Raw genomic sequence first — 6557 nt, 5'->3', positions numbered from 1 at the left:
ACCTTTGAAGCATCAAGGGGTGTTGGCGTGCAGGGCCTTTAAAGGCTTGCAGGATTGAAGGCTGGCCCTAGCATTCGTGCATGTTGGGGCGCCGCACGGGTTATTCCGTTGCTCAAATATTTGGCCCGTGACAGTTGGTATCAGAGCAGAATGTCCAAGCTATGTATTCAGAGTGTGCTTTGAGAATTGGTGCCAGATGGTATCTAGTGCCAGATCAGAGCAGTTATGAATCAAGAGTTTTTTTTTAAGGAGCTATGATACAGTTGGTGTCTGTGTTGGCATAGTTGCAGCAAGTGGCAGTGTTTACGGCTATGATTAGCGCATCTCTAGTGCATGTTGCTTTGCACAAAGGAACGGGAAATGCTTTCTGTTGTGGCGGAGTTGAAAAGAGCTTGAATGTTAGCACACCAAGTTGGAAGTGCTAAGTTGCGGATGTCTTTGAATCTAACACTTTGAAAGTCCATTAGTCAGCCGAAGAAGAGCTAAAATTGCGTGGGTATGTTCCTTTCGGGGGACTCTCCCTTATTCTACTTGAGTCGCGCAACAGAGGCGCGATGGCCTGCAAAGATTAGTACCATCAGTGTTTGTTTAAGCATTGCTCAATGGATTTGCTCGAAGCTTGATACAGTGTTAGAGCTGCAACCATCAGCGAACAGGTTGGCATCTTTCAGTGACCCACCGATGTGTGAGATCGGAAGTGGCAGTTGGGGAGTTGTGAATGCTCCGTTGCAGTGTTGGCTAAACATTGATGTGTTAGCATATGGCCTTAAGGGCTTGCTATGAAAAAAAGGGTTGGCTGCTGGTATAAGCCTTCCCCTATCAGATGAGGTGTCGAACGTGTCGGCACCAAAGCGCTCACCGAAGTGAATTTGCTTGCTCAGTGTGATGGCATAACCAGTTTGACGAATTAGCAGACATGCTCAGGATGAAGAGCTGGTCAATGACTGAAGTACTTTTATGGCAGTTCACAATTACAATCGAGCATGCGTGATGCTCTTCTCAGAAAGACCTTGGAACGAACGCCAAGGCCGCTTAGATTTGATAATGGGTTTGCTGTGCTGATATGGGACAGTGTGGTGAGCTCAGATGGCATATGGGCAGACTGTGTTGGTATGGGACGACATGGTATGTTTGTGTGTTTCTTGCTGCTTTAGAATCTCTTAGTTTGTCGAAATTGAAAGGACAGCTCAATCTGAATGATGGAATATTTGGGGTGGTTAGCAGTGTGAGTACTAGCCGCAAGTGCCCAAGGAGACCATTTGTGGCATAAGGGTTGATTGTTCAAATCAAGTTCTATAGTGTTGAACCGAAGCAGGCAAGACTAAGCGTCGCAGTTGATTGATCCCAACAGGGGATTCTTGGCCTCAGGAGGAGGCGAGACTGATGTGGTGGTCTCTTTGCTTGGGAGTGCTTGTGGACTCCGTGGTTGGTTTGCACTTTGCAGGTGGCAAGTGCTGCACTTGGCCGAAAGTGAGGCAGGTGCTGTGCCAGAAGTGGTGGCACATTCAGGGAGAGACGAAGCGGTGCAAGTTGGCCATTTCGGAAGACCACTCCAGAGGAAGCTCGAGTGTAGCTGAGGAGGAACTTGAGAGTTGCTTGAAGAAATGATTCAAGCTGGTCGCTCTGCCCTCATGGAGTTTGGTGGAGTGCTCAGAACCATCATAACCGGTTGTAGGTGAGCCAAAACCTTCAGTGCCGAAAGTGTTGGCACGTTAACCGGTTGTAGGTGAGCCAAAACCTTCCGTGCCGAAAGTGATGGCACGCTACCCGGTTGTAGGTGAGCCAAAACCTTCCATGCCGAAAGTGATGGCGTTTTATCCGGTTGTAGGTGAGCCAAAACCTTCCGTGCCGAAAGTGTTGGCACGTTTTCCGGTTGTAGGTGAGCCAAAACCTTCCATGCCGAAAGTGATGGCGTGTTATCCGGTTGTAGGTGAGCCAAAACCTTCCGTGCCGAAAGTGGTGGCACGTCATCCGGTTGTAGGTGAGCCATAACCTTCCGTGCCGAAAGTGATGGCACGTCATCCACAGCGTTTGTAGGCACCGTCAGAAAACCTTCGCCTAGTTTGATGGAGTCCGGGAAAACCATCGTTGTTGAAGATAACTCCAGCAGAGCTATAGTGCAGTGATTGGCAGAACTTGAGGCAGTGTGGTATGCAGTAGAAGTCAGAATACGCTGATTGTCGAAGTACCAGTGGCAGCTGCTTTCAAGATTGAGAAGTCATCGTTATTGTGGAACTGAGCTTCATAGAGCGTTCAGTGTCGACGAGGACGTCGACGTTATCAGGTGGGGGAGTGTCACGGGGAAACAGTTCAGGACACAACCGGTATTAGAATCCATCTCGCCTCGTCTCGTTGCGTCTTGGAAATGCGTTGTTTATAGCACCTTTGGTCGCCACTGGTGGTTAAGGGGGTTGGTTGGCCAAACACTATAGGAGGAGGTGACCCTGTGACTTGTGACTTCTCCCCCGTTAGGCCCAGCAGGTGTGGGCAGGAGCCTTGGTGGCTTGCTTATGGGTTGCAAGAGGACTTGCTTGTGCATCTGTTGCACATAGTAGGAAATCATACTTCAACTCGTAGGCGTGCCCTAAGGGAGCTTTGGGTGCGGACTGCGAGCTATCCATAGGGATGCTCCAGTTTCTTTGGTTGAGGATGGGGGCCAAAGACAGTGCATGTGGGTTGGGTTCCCACATGCATTGCGCGGCGGACCGGTGCAGGGGGCTTCTTATACTGTTTGCCCCTCTGCATCGCGGTACGTCTCGTGGGTAGGCCATTCTCTAGGCCTTCCATGGGTTCGTGCCGGGGCGACTTCGGTTGCCCTCGCGAGGTACACACCTTGCGGATCAGTCCATGGGGCATCTTGCTCCTTGGATGACCAAGCCCTAGTGCTTGGCGGATTGGTGCGTGGCATCGTCATGCCTCGTACTCGATGGACTTTGCATTAGGCCCCAAGGCCTTATGTTCGATGTACTCGTGATGCAGGCTGATCATGAGTGTGGGTATCTAGAAGCGCATGTCAAGATCTGAGCCAAGTAGCCTGTTGAACAGCTTAGAGTTTGTGTGCACCTTTGAAGCATCAAGGGGTGTTGGCGTGCAGGGCCTTTAAAGGCTTGCAGGATTGAAGGCTGGCCCTAGCATTCGTGCATGTTGGGGCGCCGCACGGGTTATTCCGTTGCTCAAATATTTGGCCCGTGACACTAGTGTGCAAGGCTTGTATGCAAGGCTAGTGTGCAAGGCTGGTGTGCAAGGCTTGTGGGCAAGGCTGGTGCGCAAGGCTAGTGCCCAAGGGTTGTGTGCAAGGCTAGTGCCCAAGGCTAGTGCGCAAGGCTCGTGCCCAAGGCTAGTGCGCAAGGCTTGTGTGCAAGGCTAGTGCGATGGGCCAGTGCCCAAGGCTTGTGAGCAAGGCTTGTATGCATGGCTTGTGTGCAAGGCTTGTGTGCATGGCTTGTGCGCAAGGCTTGTGTCCAAGGCTTTTGTGCAAGGCTCGTGCGCAAGGCTAGTGTGCAAGGCTTGTGCGCATTGGCAGGTAGCCCACCACCATGCACGATCCAAATGCCACTCAAGCGACAACACGGTGCCAAGCCGGGCATGGTGTGCACTCAAAACCAATCAACGGACAGAGGTCATGCGTCATGGGGGGGATCTAGCAAGGCCATGGGGAAGGTCATGGAGGACCTTGGAAGCAAGCGCAAGACGAGAGCGAATCGAACAAGGGGCCAGGACGGGGCCTTGTGCCCATGGTCTTCGCAAGACTGCGTCCAAGGCGCCCGAAAGCCCAAGGGAACCCAAACCCGGCCGACACTAGCAATCGCACATGCTCTCTGCAACACACCATCAATGCCGCCCAACGGGGCCAGCACGAGCAGTCATCCGCGGTCCCCTAGCCCTGCGCACGTTTGTCTTTGAAACCGAGCATCAATGCCACAGAAAGTGCCGGGGCGCCAGCTGGAGCCATCATCCGCGTTGCCATGGCTCGCTTGGCCTTGGCTTGCCAGTCCCTGACACGAGCAATCGCGCATTTTCTTTGCAACCGACCATCAATGCCGCCCAACGAGGCCAGCACGAGCAGTCATCCGCGGTCCCCTGGCCCTGCGCACGTTTGTCTTTGAAACCGAGCATCAATGCCACAGAAAGTGCCGGGGCGCCAGCTGGAGCCATCATCCGCGTTGCCATGGCTCGCTTGGCCTTGGCTTGCCAGTCCCCGACAGGAGCAATCGCGCATTTTCTTTGCAACCGACCATCAATGCTGCCCAACGAGGCCAGCACGAGCAGTCATCCGCGGTCCCCTGGCCCTGCGCACGTTTGTCTTTGAAACCGAGCATCAATGCCACAGAAAGTGCCGGGGCGCCAGCTGGAGCCATCATCCGCGTTGCCATGGCTCGCTTGGCCTTGGCTTGCCAGTCCCCGACAGGAGCAATCGCGCATTTTCTTTGCAACCGACCATCAATGCTGCCCAACGAGGCCAGCACGAGCAGTCATCCGCGGTCCCCTGGCCCTGCGCACGTTTGTCTTTGAAACCGAGCATCAATGCCACAGAAAGTGCCGGGGCGCCAGCTGGAGCCATCATCCGCGTTGCCATGGCTCGCTTGGCCTTGGCTTGCCAGTCCCCGACACGAGCAATCGCGCATTTTCTTTGCAACCGACCATCAATGCCGCCCAACGAGGCCAGCACGAGCAGTCATCCGCGGTCCCCTGGCCCTGCGCACGTTTGTCTTTGAAACCGAGCATCAATGCCACAGAAAGTGCCCGGGCGCCAGCTGGAGCCATCATCCGACGTGCCATGGCTTTGGTCCCATGGTCTTCGCAACCGAGCATTCGTGACACCCGACGGGGCCAGGACACCAACCCTTCCGACACGAGCATTCACGCATGTTCTTTGGCCACACAACGGCGCCAGCACGAGCAAAATCATCAGCGGTGCGGTGGCCTTGCACGGCCTTTTGTCTTTGGAACCAACCATCAGTGCCACGGGAAGTGCCGGAGTCCCGGCATCCGCGGTGCCAAGTCATTGCGCCCTTGGTCTCTGCAGCGGGGCATGCCGGGCACTCCCAACCATTGCAAGCAAGCAAGCAAGCAAGCAAGAAAGAAAGTAAGTAAGTAAGTAAGTATTACATATAGGGGCGGGACATGCGGGGAGTTCTGCGAAACGTGCACTACGGGGCACACGCGTACCTACCGGGCCATACCGACCCCTATTGGGGCACACGTGTGCATATCGGGGCATACCGGGCCTATCAGGGCACACGCGTACATACCGGGGCATACCGAGCCCTACTGGGGCACACGTGCGCATATCGGGGCGTACCAAGCCTATCGGGGCATTCGCATGTATCCCAAGGCATACCGAGTCTATCCGGGCATATGCGTTCATACCGGGGCCTAACGGGCCTATCGGGGCATACTTGGGCATATCCGGGCAAAAAATGCCCAAAACTTGCGCAACCTTGGCAACCGTGGTCCATTCCTCACTATATGCCTAGCCCTGGCAACCGTGGTCCATTCCTCACTATATGCCATGGCCTTGTGCCCATGGTCTTCACAAGACAGCATCCAAGGCGCCTGAAAGGCCAAGGGAGCCCAACCCAGCAATGCCCAGCCAAGGCCAGGCATTCCAGTGCCTGCCCGGGCAAAAACGCCCAAAGCATGCCCCATTCCTTAGCCTATCCAGGCAAAAACGCCCAAAACCAGCCCATTCCAGTGCCTATCCGGGCAAAAACGCCCAAAGCATGCCCATTCCTTAGCCTGTCCAGGCAAAAACGCCCAAAACCAGCACATTCCAGTGCCTATCCGGGCAAAAACGCCCTAAACCTGCGCATTCCAGCGCCCCGCAGCATGCCACCCTCCTATAGGGTTTGCGCAACCAACCCGCCTAACCACCAGTGGCAACCAAAGGTGCTGTTAGCGACGACTTCTGAAGACGCAACGAGACGCGACGGGTTTGCGCCCAGACGCGACGAGACGATGCGGGATCTGCGCCCAACCATGCCTACACCCGCCGACTTGTTGCGGGAGCTGCTTGCCCAAGCATGCCTAGCGTGCAAGGCCTGCGTGCCCAAGGTCTGTGTGCAAGGCTAGTGCCCAAGGCTAGTGCGCAAGGCTAGTGCCCAAGGCTAGTGAGCAAGGCCTGGGTGCAAGGCTAGTGTGCAAGGCTTGTATGCAAGGCTAGTGTGCAAGGCTGCTGTGCAAGGCTTGTGGGCAAGGCTGGTGCGCAAGGCTAGTGCCCAAGGGTTGTGTGCAAGGCTAGTGCCCAAGGCTAGTGCGCAAGGCTCGTGCCCAAGGCTAGTTCGCAAGGCTTGTGTGCAAGGCTAGTGCGATGGGCCAGTGCCCAAGGCTTGTGAGCCAGGCTTGTATGCATGGCTTGTGCGCAAGGCTTGTGTCCAAGGCTTTTGTGCAAGGCTCGTGCGCAAGGCTAGTGTGCGAGGCTTGTGCGCATTGGCAGGTAGCCCACCACCATGCACGATCCAAATGCCACTCACGCGACAACACGGTGCCAAGCCGGGCATGGTGTGCACTCAAAACCAATCAACGGACAGAGGTCATGCGTCATGGGGGGGATCTAG

The sequence above is a fragment of the Tasmannia lanceolata genome, unplaced genomic scaffold (genome assembly GCF_043159265.1).
Source record: "Tasmannia lanceolata isolate RefF3 unplaced genomic scaffold, GAP_Taslan_0.1 ptg000020l, whole genome shotgun sequence".
NCBI classification, from domain to species: domain Eukaryota; kingdom Viridiplantae; phylum Streptophyta; class Magnoliopsida; order Canellales; family Winteraceae; genus Tasmannia; species Tasmannia lanceolata.
This window is presented reverse-complemented; position numbering follows the sequence as displayed.